General features: G+C 39.5%; 1 protein-coding gene across 1 annotated transcript in view; it reads right to left on the bottom strand.

Moving 5' to 3' along the window:
- LOC127986006 (uncharacterized) overlaps positions 1-14,401 on the bottom strand; it is a gene marked incomplete at its 5' end in the record, with an annotated part of 403,871 nt that overhangs the window by 281,688 nt on the left and 107,782 nt on the right. The gene's annotated exons all lie outside the window — the stretch shown is intronic.

Raw genomic sequence — 14,401 nt, forward strand, 5'->3', positions numbered from 1 at the left:
AACTTGCTGGAATATCACTGCTGAATTCTTATAACCCAGAACTTATTAGAGTGGGTGTTTCCCCAGAGACAAAGGAACTTTTTCCCGCTTCAGATCGCGGATGTTCATTGGTTGTTCACGCGAACAGAGGCGTGAACCATTTCAAGCTATAAGAGCTGACCCAGGAAGTTCCTCCTCTCTCTCTCTTCGCTTCCCCTTTTCTGCACTTCTGCTTGTCCCTCTGTGCGGCCTTGGTCCGCTCTCCTATCCGTACAGCCGTTCTCATGACCCCTTCAGGAGCTTTAATCTCCATTGTTTTTGTTTCTTTTCCTTACTAAGTTTATTCACCTATTCGCCTCTCCACACAAGGAAGACGAATTCTGAAACATTGCTTTGTTGGACCTTTCAAATACCGCGCGATTCCGCAGCAACCCCCGGAAGACACGAAAGAACAAAGCATGCTGCTCACGCAGCTCACACGCACGCCGATCTGGCGAGTCACAAGAGACACCTGCAAGTATCATTCTCTATAGAGATTTAAATGCTCCTTAAAGTTTGTCTATGATTTGATTCATTGTTGTCTTTCAAGGGTTACTGTCTGTGAGTTTGCATAACTGAGCTTATTCTCTCTCATTCATTCTCTCTAGCACCTCTCTCTCATTCTCTCTCATGCATTCCCTATCTCTCTCTCTCCCTCATTTGGATTCCGTTATGTCTTGTACAAAGTTTACTGTCTGTATTGTCGTACGCGTATTTACTCTTTTGATTTGTAGTTTGATGTATTATTAGTTAAATTATTAAAAACCAATATATACTCATGATTGCCTCTAAACTGCTCACATTACGAGTCAATGAAATGTCTGATCTTTAGCTACAAACTCTTTACTTTTTAGTAACTAAATTTATCATAATGATAGGATAATGTTTTCATGGCCAGATAATATTTTTCCTTGAATTATAAGAAGTAATAACTTTATTGAAAATTGATAAGTTAATCTTACGGCCGTTTGCTGGACAAACCACTCTTTGATTTGCTGTAATTTACAGTAAGAGATTTCACTATAATTGATATGAAGAATGGAATATTGACATATTAATGAGTAAATTACAGTGCCTTGTAATGAGTTATTGATATATGCAATTGAGCTATTTTTCATCTTCAATAATTTTAATGCAACTGTCATATGATTAACATATATATATATATATATATATATATATATATATATATATATATATATATATATATATATATATATATATATATATATATTAATCATATTCCTGATTAATCATTCAAATTCCCTATACATCATTTGAGTTAATTATTATGTACAACCCAGTGCGGCTACACAAACATATTAATATATCTTGTAATCATGTGTCTCTGGGCTGCACATAAAGCACTTTTTTTACACAATTATTTGGCATTATATAAATAAACCAGTGCAGTGCAACACCCTACCCCAAACCCCAAGTGCTTTACATAAAAGAAAGTAAAATAATAATGAAAAAAATAATAACAAGAATGAAACAAGAAATTTTAAAGGGGGGGTGAAATGCTCGTTTTCACTCAATATCCTGTTAATCTTGAGTACCTATAGAGTAGTACTGCATCCTTCATAACTCCAAAAAGTCTTTAGTTTTATTATATTCATAAGAGAAAGATAGTCTGTACCGATTTTTCCCAGAAAAACACGACCGGCTGGAGGCGTGACGTTTGGGCGGAGCTAAAGAATCACGAGCGCCAGTAGGCTTTTGCGTTGAGAGCGTTTGGAAGTTGTGACATTACCGTGAGGAAAAAAAAACATCATCCAAAACAAACCATAGCTAACAGTCAGATTCAGCCGTTTATTTATGATCCAGAATCAGATCCCGAGACTGAAACTGAACGAGAGCAGCAGCAGCAACGACGACTCGCTCCGAGCGGGGCTCGAACCCGGGTCTCCGGCATGGGAGGCGGACACACTAACAAGGAGGCAGAGATATTTTAAGCAGTTTTACTCTCCGCCTGCGGTTCCAACACACGATCGTGACCCTTTTTCGTTAGGATTGCATCATCCTTAAGAAATAAACGATACGCAAATCCGTCGTCAAACTGGGCCTTGTTTGTAAAACAAGCATCTTCGAAATGCAGGGAACAAACAAAAACACTTGCACAACTCTGGTGATGCTCTGTAAAAATAAACTCCATCCACTGGTCCCTTAATGCTGTTTTTTTGGTAATCTGTGCCGGGTTGTCTTGCCCTGGCAACCAAAAACACACTTCTTTTGTGACTTTTCGCGACGCTCACGCTCTGATCAGTGAATGAATGTCTGTGATCAGCCTCTCAGTGCTCTGCTATACAGGAGCGAGCACTCTTCCGGCAGACGGGCCCTTAGTACCCATATAAGGAAATTCCGCCCCATCTAACGTCACACAGAGCCATACTCGAAAAAAACTTTCCGAAACTTGTGACAAACGGTTGTCTTTTCATATTCTGAACTGCTTTGATCTTCTCCAAACTGATTTAATGGCTGTTTGTTTTCTTCCTGGTTATTATTGGAGCAATATCATCAATAACATTCTTAACTTTTGAGTTAAAGGAATCAAGGAGAATATCAACAGAGTCTGCAGAAATGCTTGGTGTTAAAGATATAGCCTCCATAAATAGTACACTTGTGTTCTTGTTAATGCATCTCCTACTGACAGAGACCGATCTAGATTCAGTAGTAGCAGACATCAAAATATCAAAGAAAATACAGAAGTGATCAGATAGTGCTATGTCCTTAATAGCAATGGATGAAATGTTTAGACCCCTACTGATGATTAAGTCTACAGTGTGTCCACCTTTGTGTGTGGGTTCATGCACATGCTGAGTCAAGTCAAAAGTGTTTAGAACCTTTATAATTTCTTTTGTAGTTTTGTTTTCTGCATTATCAATGTGAATATTAAAATCCCCTGCAATAATAATAAACAAAATGCGTGGAGCACCTTTCAGCACAATCCCTAGATATTAAAAATAAGCACTGACCAAATGACACTTGCTTGCATTGATAGACATATTTAAATAGAGCAGCTACACCACCACCTCTCCTAACAGTCCTGCAGACACTCATGTAAGTGAAGTTAGGAGGGGCTTCTTCATTTAGGACTGTTGCATTGAATCAGAATCAGAATCAGAATGAGCTTTATTGCCAGATATGTTTACACATACGAGGAATTTGTTTTCATGACAGAAGCTCCGCAGTACAACAGAATGACAGCGACAGAACATAAAACACATAATAAAAGAATAAAAAATACAAATAAGTAGATAGTGAATGACAATATACAAATTGACAATTGTAGGCAGGTATATTACAAAATGCAGTTATGTATGTACATGTATATTATGTGCAAAATGTAAGTGTATACTAAGTATGTGTGTTAGATAAATAAAGTGTATGTGTATATAAATATAAAGTGTGGTGTGTTCGCAGTTATTATCAGCTGTTCATAAGATGGATTGCCTGAGGGAAGAAACTGGTCCTGTGTCTGGTCGTTCTAGTGCTCAGTGCTCTGTAGAGTCGACCAGATGGCAACAGTTCAAAGATGGAGTGTGCTGGATGTGAGGGGTCCAGAGTGATTTTGACAGCCCTTTTTCTCACTCTGGATAAGTACAGTTCTTGAATAGAAGGGATAAGTACAGTTCTTGAATAGAAGGGAGGGTTGTACCAATGATTCGTTCAGCAGTCCGGACTACCCTCTGTAGTCTTCTGAGGTCAGATTTAGAAGCTGAGCTGAACCAGACAGTTACTGAAGTGCAGAGGATGGATTCAATGATGGTGGAGTAGAACTGGTTCAGCAGCTCCTGTGGCAGGTTAAACTTCCTCAGCTGGCGAAGGAAGTACAACCTCTGCTGGGCCTTTTTCACGAAGGAGTCAATGTGAATGTCCCACTTCAGGTCCTGAGAGATAGTGGTGCCCAGGAACCTGAATGACTCCACTGCAGTCACAGGGCTGTTCATGATGGTGAGTGGGGGGAGTGCAGGGGGGTTTCTCCTGAAGTCCACGATCATCTCCACTGTTTTGAGCGTGTTAAGCTCCAGGTTGTTGAGAGTGCACCAGACAGCCAGCTCTTTTACCTCCTGTCTGTAAGCAGGGACTTCGCACAGCTCCAGCGATCTGTTGAAGATCTGTGTGAAGATGGGGGCCAGCTGGTCAGCACAGGATTTCAGACAGGCTGGTGTAACACAATCTGGGCCTGGTGCTTTTTTCCTTTTCTGCTTCCGGAAGACCTGTCGCACCGCATCCTCGCTGATCTGAATTGCAGGTGTGGGGGAGAGGGTGGATGCAGGAGGTGTGAATGGTGAGAGCACTTGATTGGAGAGGTGTTCAGGATGGGTTGCAGGAGCTGTTAATGGTGTGAACGGTTGTTTGGAGAGGCATTCAGGGCTGGTTGCAGGAGGTGTGAATGGTTGTGTGGGGAGGCATTCAGGGCAGGTGATGGGTGTTCTTTCAAACCTGGAGTAAAACACGTTCAGATCGTCTGCCAGTCGTTGATTCTCCACAGTGCTGGGGGTGGTGTCTTGTAATTGGTGATCTTCTTTAGACTTTTCCACACTGATGCGGAGTCGTTGGAAGTGAACTGAGTCCTTATTTTTCCAGAATAATTCCCTTTTGCCACTTTGATCTCTTTTTCCAGTGTGTATTTAGCCTGTTTATACAAAACATTGTCCCCCTTCACATAAGCATCTTCTTTGGCCTGACGGAGCTGTCTGAGTTTGAGTCTTTGTAGGAATACACATATCCTCACAGAAACTGATATATGATGTTACGGTCTCTGTCAGCTTTACCAGATCGGTGGCAGCAGCTTCAAAAACACTCCAATCAGTGAGGTCAAAACAAGATTGTAAATCCTGCTCTGCTTCATTAGTCCATCTTTTTACAGTCCTTGATACAGGTTTAGCTGATTTTAGTTTCTGCCTGTAGGACGGTATAAGATGAACCAGAAGGTGATCAGAACGTCCCAAAGCTGCTCGTGAAACAGAGTGATATGCATCGTTTATTGTGGTGTAACAGTGATCCAATATATTACTGTCTCTTGTGGGACATGTAACATGCTGTCTGTATTTTGGCAGTTCACAGGAGAGATTGGCTTTATTAAAGTCCCCGAGAATTATTAAAACAGAGTCCGGGTGTTGTTGTTCTGTGTCTGTGATCTGATCAGCAAGTTTCTGTAAAGCTGAGCTCACATTCACTTGCGGAGGAATGTAAACACTGACCAGAATGAACGAGTGAAACTCCTGCGGCGAATAGAACGGCTTGGAGTTAATGAAGAGTGTTTTGAGATTTGAGCAGCACATTTTCTTTAACACAGTTACATCTGTACACCACCGTTCACTGATGTAAAAGCATGTCCCGGCGCCACGCAATTTGCCCGTTGATTCTGCGTCTGAAACTGATGGCAGGAATATAACTAAAGACAGGACAAACTAACAAAAACACAAAAAACATATGCAGAGCATGTCACGGAGGCAGCCATCCTGTATCGGCACCAGCAAGAATGACGCAGCTGTCTTCAAGCCATGTTTCGTTTAGAAACATAAAATCCAGATTGTTTGTGGTTATAAAGTCATTGATTAGAAATAATGTATTTTTTAGTGAGCGAATGTTTAAAGATGCTAACTTGATGGCAGTGCTTTGTGTCTTTACATCGATCTTAGTTTGATGCATAATAGGCCGCAGATTAGATGAGTTTGCCCTTCGGCGTGAGATGGCCTTAGACTTTCTTTAGATCTTTTTTTTAGATCACGTGATAAAACTGAAATAGAGAAAGCTACAGGCACACTGGGTTCCCGCTTGTTCTCTAGGTATCTGTGAATGTTGCTTTTGTTATAGCAGGGACCCGACACATATCACTGAGAGCTGCTATCAGTTGTTTTTGGTTCACCCTCAGCAGATAGAGGGTTTGGGCCCTGGCTGTTTTCCAGAGAGTCGTCCTTGGGTGGTGAATCTTGTAGCTGTTTTGATACATCACAGTCTGTCTGTGAGGAGCTCTGTGGGCAGGGCTCGGCCGGGATAGTGTCTATCAGCAGTGCTTGTTTTGGCTGCATGGTGTTATCAGTGTCCTTGTGGGATATGTCAACCAGATGATAACTTGGACCCGGTGTGTGTGTGCTGAATGGATTGACACAGTCTGCTGAAGAATGACGGAGGGAGAAGTAGATATTGTCCTTAAACACTCTAGCACCAAGTTTGTTTGGGTGGAGGCCATCCGGTTTAAACAGTTGTCTATGGCCCCAGAACAAAATTTAAGTTGTCAATGAAATTCACTTCTTTTATGTTACAAGATCTGTGTAGCCATGTGTTCAGCCCAAGCAACCGTGAAAACATACATTTTTCCACAGTAAGTTTGGTAATGACATTCTGGATAAATGCACTCATAATGCACCACCTAAGTTAATTACTTCCCATATGTGCTCTGTCTCACGTTCACACACTATCTAAAGGTAAACAGATGACCCGGATAATGCTATAACTGGGCAAGAGGGAAGAGTGTGTACATGTGAGTGAGTGAGACAAAATGTCCATCGTATAGAAGTTGCTGGACAGTATAGCCACCATTTCAGCTCGGAGGTCAGGATAGCTGTTGTAAATTGATGGCAACTCTAAAGTTGGGCCACAAGCATGTGCAATAGGCCGCCTTGATAACCCTTCCAAAGGGGTGAATATGACTTGAATGTCTTTAATGCAGATGACAACAGACCCTGTCACAAATCTCAACATCTTCCGGGGGCCTATCTCATCCAATCGCCTGATGTACTGATGTAAAAATCGCAAACTTCGGTTCTCTGCTGGAGTAGCTGGAGAGGCCGTGATCAACTTTAATACCTTTCGGGTTGATGGTTTAAGATCCTCATACATCTTCTGCATATCCAGCACACTGGGGAAGAACTCCCTGAGAGTTGGTCCTGCAACTGCTGCAATGTTATCCAGTGTAATTTTGGTTGCTGGATTATTTGCTTGTGGGCAAATTGGAGACAGCTTTCAAGTTCTCTTGTGTTGGTACTGTTCTTACTCCCATGCGATCCATAAGATCAAGAACCTCATCATCACCATCAAGGGCATCTTGCAAAGCAGTGGACAAGAGATCGCGCTCAGACTGACTAAGATAGAACATTAGTGAGTCAAACAATAAAGGTGAGACAGTGTGTTCACCAAATGTGATTGCTGCTGTAAAGGTTTGAGCCAGCTGAGAAGGAAAATATCCATAGTCCTTTAACCCCTTGACCATTATCCTACCAACAGATTTCCATTCTTCCTCTTGCCGTTTTGGGGATAGTGATGGCACCCTCACATCTGCACCCTCTGCTGCACAGTCTAAAACTCTGTCTAGACGGCAGCACATACATCCCTGGACACGTCATCAGCATCTGCCCCCATTTCATTAATGAAGCTGTATTTCACAGTGTAGGACATCATCGCTTCATCCTTGAATTGGGTAATCAGTTCCTCTAAGAGATTGACTCTGTGGAGTTTCACAGTCACATGCAACAGTTCATAACTAAGACTTAATGGGCCAGCAGGCACTGTGTCAGAATGGACAGGAGCTGAGCTGTTGGCGTTGATGTTTATCTGTGCCTCTTCTATAGGCTCATGTAAAATTGTGTCATCAAGATCTTCTAAAAATGGTCCACATTGCCAATGGCCAAAAATGACCTCCGATGTATCACACGAAGATATAAAATCAGTTGCTGTTCACAATTCACTGTCATGTGGTTTTTGTGTCAGCTGCTCATTATCTTCTGTTGTGTTTTTCTGTTGCTAATTTAGCCTCACTGCATTTAACCTTCTGTCCTCTCTGTGAACATTTCATCTCCATTTGTCAGGTGCTCTGTGAACAAGTAAAATCTTAAAATCCCCAATTTATGTGTTTCATCGAGCTCTCCTACACTAACACCCTCATCAAAGTATGCTTCCTGAAAGTCAACAATGTTGTGACTGAACTCTTCCCACTTTCCCTTTCTCGATTTCTCATTGGGGAAAAATAGCTTTTTAGCTTGTGATAGAATCTCTGTTTTTGTGGCTTTCTTGGATCAAGAACTCTGGTTTCTCCACCATTGCATTCTAGCCGCACCGGGTTGTACATAATAATTAACTCAAATGATATATAGGGAATTTGAATAATTAATCAGGAATATGATTAATATATATGTAACAGAAATGAGTCGAACCAGACAAATTAAAGAGTCTATCAAAGCTGTATGCATTGAAACACGAGAGCCGAACTCCTCAGGAAGTCATAAATCAGTTCTAGTGCCACAAGAACCAAGCAAGATAACCAACCAACCAACTTGTTCACACAACAGCTTTCAACATTAACACCAATAGAACAATTATTGACAATTTTAATTCGAAGAAGAGATTGTCAAATTTATTGTTCGTAATTGAAATGCAATGCTGGACATCACATGAAAACCCATGAGAGTACTGCACAAGTCCCATTGACTCCCCCCCACCACCCCCCCCCCCCACCTAGCAGAACCAGACTGAAATTCCTAAGGGGGGGAAGGGCTTTAAACCTTTGTCTTCACAGAAAAGTCCTTTGCCAGAGAATGGCAAAGAAACTTCTTTCGTACAGATATATGGACCAGAATGAACTCAAAAAAAAAAAATATAAATCAATCATTCCATTGCTTAACTCCATATTCATTTATGTGTAACCCACACATTTGACTATCATGTATAATCACTTATTGTGTATGTCTTTTGATAACTATAGGATACATAGTCATGTCTAGTATTGATATAATCGAATTTTCTTGCTTGATATTGTCCTGACAATCATTTATTTGTAAAATATATCATAATCGTGTTATAGGAATCATGTCCAAAATTAGACCCTGCCAGAGCAGGAACATTCGGACCACATGCTTGGTAAGATAAACATATGATTTATGATACCCCCCCGAGCCAAGACAATATCTGATTGGTCAAGACAACATCTGAGGTGTGGCCAACAAGCCAGTTTAAATACCTAGGACATCGTAAAATCTTGGCTTTTAGTCCCTAGCTGCTGCTATTAGCCATTTCTGTTTCTAGTCTCTAGCTATGCTTCTGCTAGCTTGTAGCTTCTAGCCATGCGGTTTAGTCATCACTGTTTGAGCGCGGTTCATGCGTGCTTCGGCCTGCCTGCTGCTACTATGCCACGATGAGAAGGAACACAACCTAGTCTCGTCAAACTTTATTTCTTTTCTTTTCCGTTTGAGAGTTTCGTGTTCTGAGTTAAGTTTTGTAACGTTGAGTCTCCGACGCCTGACCTCGGATGCCCGTTCAACTTCGACCAGCGCACACGACTCTGCACTTTCAGCCAACGCCCAACAACCACGGGCTTCCCAAGACGTCACTTCACTACTGAACGTCCAGCCAATCAGCGACACCGGGATACCCCTTTCAACGGGAGTCCCTTTCACAGGAAACGAAGGCAACGTATCCCCAGATATTTGTTGTGCTGGTGTATCTAATATAATTTTAATCACATTGAGGAACTCAATGCAAGAGCTAATTACGTGATTGATGGTTGTTCATGTCTATACAATTTAACGTATTGCTGTAAACTTGGAATTCCATATTTACATTCTCTTAAACTCATCTTTTCCTAACTTTCGATCTTCCTGCAACTTGTGTGAATGTGTGAGTGCGTGCGTTTATGTGTTAGATTAGTTTATATGTCTTAGATTTATCTAATAAAGCGTTCCGTGAACAGCCGTGAAACAGTGATTCTGTTCAAATTCCCTTTAAAATGATTCCCTTTGAGCTAAATTGACCTGTTTCCCTTACATATATCCAGAGATGTATAGTAACGAAGTAGAACTACTTCACTACTGTACTTAAGTACTAAAAGGCGGTATCTGTACTTTACTGGAGTATTATTTTTTTCTCGTACTTCCACTTTTACTTCGGTACATATTTTCGCTGAGTTTAATACTTTTACTCCGATATTTTTTTTATGTGCTGCATCGTTACTCGTTACAATTATAATAATGTTATGAATCATTCCATTACAAACCACTGCCAGAACTGTAGATGGCAGATTTGATGAAGCTGCCACATCATTGAGCGAAACAAGCGAGACTGCGCGTGCTGACTGAACTGCTGTGAAGAGAGAGATGAACACCGAGCCGAGCCAGATAATGACTCGTTCACGAGTCAAGAACCGGTTGCATCGGTTCTCGGATGACCAGTAACGTTAGTTCTTTCTGACAGTTCGATTCAATAAACCAGTTGAAGAAAACAGTTCACCGATTCATTTGCGCTCGATGCAATGGCGTCATTGGCGTTGACTGTACCTGGGCTCATAACATTAACACAGAATCAGTTCAGAATCAATCACCAAAAGAATCAGTTCAGTTCAGACGCTCTGTGTGTCGGTTTGCTTCACGCTAAATCACACATGCGCAGTATCAGCTCCTCGGTTCACGAGTCAGACGCGTCTGACAGAAACGGTTCTTGACTCGTGAACGAGTCATTATCTGGCTAGGCTCGGTGTTCATCTTCAGTTCTCTCTTCACATCAGTTCAGTCAGTGTACTGTTTGAGTCAATGAATTACTCCGGGATATTGGTTTGTTTGAACTCAGAGAGAGTGTCAGACACATTAAACAAGTTAACAGCTTAATTCACCTGTGGATTAATGCTCAATGGAGACGCGAACTGTTTAAAACGATTCAGTTCGATTTGGTGGACTGTTTCAAAAAGATCCGGTTACATCGAATGATTCGTTCGCGAACCAGATATCACAAACTGCTTTGTTTTTAACTGTCTTACAACAGACAAGGAAGAGAAGACAATGCTGAATAAAGTCGTAGTTTTTGCTATTTTTGGACCAAAATGTATTTTCGATGCTTCAAAAAATTCTAAATGACCCTCTGATGTCTTACGGGTTTGAAACAACATGAGGGTAAGTTATTAATGACATCATTTTGCAAATTGGGCTAACTAACCCTAGTAACCGTTTTTTGTTTACAAGAAGTTACAGTCAAAGGAATTGTGATTGTCCTTTAGGTTAATCATTTGAAATAGTAAAAACAATATGTTCAAACTTTTGACTAATTTCTTTAATAGCTACATAACACAATACTTCTACTTTTACTTTCAGTACTTGAGTAGTAAATTTTAAAATAGACTACTTGCAATACTTAAGTACAAAAAATGTTGAATACTTTAGTACTTCTACTTAAGTGTGGTGCTTAAAGAGCACTTCTACTTCTACTCAAGTCACTTTTTTGATAGAGCACTTGTACTTTTACTCAAGTATGGTTCTCTAGTACTTTATACATCTCTGCATATATCTCATATGACAGTTACACTAAATTTTATTGATTATGAAAAATGGCTCAATTGCCTATACCAATAACTCATTACAGGGCACTGGAATTTACTCATTAATATATCAATATTCCATTCTTCATATCAATTATTGTGATATCTCTTACTGTAAATTACTGCAAATCAAACAGTGGTTTGTCCAGCAAACGGCCGTAAGATTAACTTATCAATTTTCAATAAAGTTATTACTTCTTATAATTCAAGGAAAAATATTCTCTGGCCATGAAAACATCATTCTATCATTATGATAAATTTAGCTTCTAAATTTAAACAGCATGTAGCTAAGATCAGACACTTCATTGACTCGTAATGTGAGCGGTTTGGAGGCAATCATGGATATATATGGGTTTTTAATAATTGAACTAATAATACATCAAACTACAAATAACACAGAGTAAATACGCATACGACAATACAGACAGTAAACTTTGTACAGGACATAATGGAATCCAAATGAGGGAGAGAAAGAGAGAGATTGATTTTTACAATTACTTTATTAAAACAGTTGTAAGAACAACACTCAATCAAATAAAATCACATTAAATAAACACACTCTTGAAAATGAGATTATTCTCTACAATAGAGCAAAGCACATCCACACAGCAAAATTGCCAGAGTTAATTCAACTCTATGAGAGTTAATTTTAACACTTTACTGGTGTATATATAATCCACACTGGCCTGAGTTAAATAAACACTTTCAAAAGTGTTAATAAAGTAACACTGACTCAAGAGTTAAACATTAAATTCTTACCTATCATTAATTATTCCCAAACTTTATATATAAACACAATGCACTCTGTTCTAATCATACATTATAAAACAAAGACTTAATTATTTTAGGTCCAGAGTTAAATAATTGTATAAATATACCAATACAAAACAACAACATACTTTCACAATTCATTTTTAATGAAACACTGAATGCAGTGCATTTTGATGTGGGTAAAGCTTTGTAACATTTCATGTATAGAAAAACACTGCCTAAACAAAACAATGAAAAGGCACCACAAATGTATCCTCATTTGGTCCATATGCATTTTGAATGTTATAGGGTTTATAATGCATAAGATCATCAGCTTTCACAACAGCAAACTCTTTTCCATCAACAACTCTGAATGCATAACAATGCTCACTGAAGAGCTCTGTAACAAGTTTTTCAACCACAAAGTAAACATTTTCACCCAACACAAGAATGTTGGTAATTTTACAGAATAATGGCATCTCATGTTTTATCTCTGTGCATATGGCAAGACCAGGTCTATATTCAGTGCCATCAAGTTTAGTCCAACTGGTAGAGTAAATGTCTGTCTGTACTGTGATTTGCAAAGCATTGGCCAAGTCTTCACCATTTTCATAGTCACTTAGGGAAAAATAGTTCATTGGTCCAAATTCTTTCTGCTGTAAACTGAGTGTTTCCCAGTGGTTTCCTATTGCCATTTGATGTTTTTTCGCAAGCGACTTTGTGATGTTCTTAAAACTTTTCAGCATGTTTTTGAAAAGTTTGTTTTTGGCTTCAAATCTCATGCTCCAAGCGTGCAAAAGAGGTCCTATTTTCCTTATGCACGAAGGATAATGAACCATAAAATGGTGCTTTGGAATTAACTTTTTCTGAGGGTACACCAATTTGAAAAGTTGATGATGCTCGCTGATCAAGTGTTTCAAAAAAACAGTCATGCCATAAGTTACAACAGGCGAAAAGACAATATTAATAATGTGCAGCAAGATGATCAACAAGTTCCAGTTTGGATTTCCTGGAGGTACGAGGTCACCAAAAAGTAAGGGTGTGTTCCGCACCAAACAGAGTGTCTGTATAGAGTTCAATCCAATGGAATTTCCACCATGTTCCAAGTTTACATTCGTTGGGCGGTTTTTGCGCTCTGTGTAACCGAAGTCAAAAGAATAAATCCTTAAAAGAAGATCATTTTTTGATATGAAATTTTCAGTCATGTATCCAAATAAAAGTTTCAACTCATACTGAGCAACACCCTCTAGTATGTCATGCATTATATCAAAGGAATAATTGGAACAAACATGAAAATACTGTAAAGTGTTCAACGAAGAGTCTCTTTTAACCCCATATACAGAGTTCAACTGTGTATCTGACTGAAGGTCCCTGCAGTGCATCTCAAAGCTGGCTTTATCACGGACCACTACTCTTGGGTCATCCTCACTATAAACATTTTGGGCATCAGATTTTTCAGTTAGACACAAACGACAAAAGTAATTACTGTTAAAAGACTCATTAAAACCAAGAAGAGCATGCATTGCCAAGTTATCTCCTACAACCTGACAAATTGAACCATAAACCTTTTCAGAAGAAATGGGCAAATAAATCCCCTCATTCTCTAGAATTTTAATATAATTTACCAAAGGAGCTAAAATGGTATCAAATCCATATTTTTTAACATCTTGAGAGTGAAAGAGAGAAACTAAGTGGATGTTCAGTACAGCAGAGTTGAACTTCGGTGGAAGATTTCTCAGAATGAAATATAGACAGCCAATCTTGTGAATCCCATGTTTTGACCCCAAGGGATTGCACGTCTCGAAATCATCGTAATACAGTTGGATTTGTAAGGAATTGTGTTTTGAAAACAAAGGGTGGCCTCTGCAGTAACTTCCATCACTAAAGTCTTTGTATACATCTGGACTGATGTCAAACCCCAATTTAAAATGCTTACAAATATCAGTGTTGCGAAACATAAATTTTAGGCTATCCAAAATGGGAATGTACACAAAAGTCTCTTTAACTGGAACCTGGTCATAGGTGCCAGTTCTTTTGTTTCTTCTATTGTCATACCGAACACCAAGAACTATTTCTAATGGTTGAACAATTCCCCATCTTTCACTGAAAAACTTTGCTCGTTTAGCTTCTGAATTAAAACTGGTAAACGGATTTTCAAAACTCTTTTTAAAAGGTTCAGGGGAGTCTGGTCTAACAACATCCTGCTTCGTTTGTAAATGTAACTCTGTGGTAAACTCTTCAAGATCACATATAATCGATGAAACTGTGGAACCAGAAGCACCACTTCCCTGCAGCTTCGCAACAATTGAAGCACACATGTCCTTTAAA

The sequence above is a fragment of the Carassius gibelio genome, chromosome B21 (genome assembly GCF_023724105.1).
Source record: "Carassius gibelio isolate Cgi1373 ecotype wild population from Czech Republic chromosome B21, carGib1.2-hapl.c, whole genome shotgun sequence".
Taxonomy (NCBI): Eukaryota; Metazoa; Chordata; class Actinopteri; order Cypriniformes; family Cyprinidae; genus Carassius; species Carassius gibelio.